This window comes from Octopus bimaculoides, chromosome 17 (assembly GCF_001194135.2).
Source record: "Octopus bimaculoides isolate UCB-OBI-ISO-001 chromosome 17, ASM119413v2, whole genome shotgun sequence".
Taxonomy (NCBI): domain Eukaryota; kingdom Metazoa; phylum Mollusca; class Cephalopoda; order Octopoda; family Octopodidae; genus Octopus; species Octopus bimaculoides.
Window position 1 is genome coordinate 42,020,116 of NC_068997.1, and position 1,425 is coordinate 42,021,540.

Sequence of the window (1,425 nt, forward strand, 5' to 3'; positions counted from 1 at the left end):
ATATATATATATATATATATATATAAAAACAATAATACAGATGGGTTGAGGTTCACTACAGCTGTTTCAAACGTGTTCTTCATTGACGAACAAAAATGTTACATCGTGCAAAAAAGCTGTTTTCTTCTATTTATGTGAAGAATCCTAAGATTAATTCACCTAAAAACAAACCGTTCTCTTTTGTACGACGTAAGATTTTTGTTCATCAATGAAGAACACGTCTGAAACAGCTGTAGTGAACTTCAACTCATTTGTGTTGTCGTTGTTTATACTTCATCTGACTCGGAACCTTCCCTTCATTGGATCTGGAGCTTATAGTCGACTGTCGAAAACGTGCCGTAAGTGTACTTTTGCGTAACTTTGCATACACGTTGTGTATTCGGTCAGTACTTGTGAATCTGTATATTACTGGAGTGACAAATCAGTATTTTCCTAATTAAGTACATATGTATTTGTACACATTGTTAGTGCACAGGTGCGCTATCTCCGACTCTACCTTGGTATCTTTGCTTATTAAATACCTTGATTCCATAGGATCCTGAAAATTTACTTCTATAATAATAAATACCAAAACGAATTTCTGTGTGTCAGTGTGTCACATTTTGACCCTCTCTCTCACTATTCAATGATACTTCTGCTATTCCTCCTGCTGAGGTGAGAGAAAAAGTAGGCATAGAGACAGTGAGGGCGATTGTAGATTGACGGTTGTAATGGTAATGAGGTGATAGTAATAGTATGAACTGTAGTTGTGATAGAGGTGGAGGCGACGGTGATGATGATGGTGGTGGTGGTGGTGGTGGATTTTGTTTTGCCGAGGCGGTCAGGGATGATGGTGATAGTAAGCGATGTGAAAGACAGTGGTGATAGTGGTGGAGGGGGAAGGCGGTTGAAGCGAAAGGTATTGATGGTAGTGGCGTAAGAAGTCTGATTGGTGTGTGTATGGCGTATGTGGTGGTGATGGTGGTGGTACTGGTGATGGTGATGGTTGAAAACAATCACCAGAGAGAGAGAGAGAGAGAGAGAGAGAGAGAGAGAGAGAGAGAGAGATATGTTAGACAGAAAAAAAATTTTACTGACCCCCGAATGGGAAGGCAAAAATTGTTGTCTATCATGCAGTTTTGATGAAAATTGTTCATTGCTTGAAAAATATTGGTCAAGTTTAATAAAATTTAATATGTACTCAATGCATGAAGTGTCATTGTTGGGTCCAAGGCCCAATGAAGAACCCTCCACAGGAGCTAGCTTAAAAGTCGCCTGATAGGGCGGCTTTTAAGGTAGTATATACATACATACATAACTATACATACATGCACTGTATCTATATGTACATGTGGATGAAGGTATATACATACATGTACATATATATGCATATACTCATATATTGTTTATATATATATATATATATATATATATATATATATATAT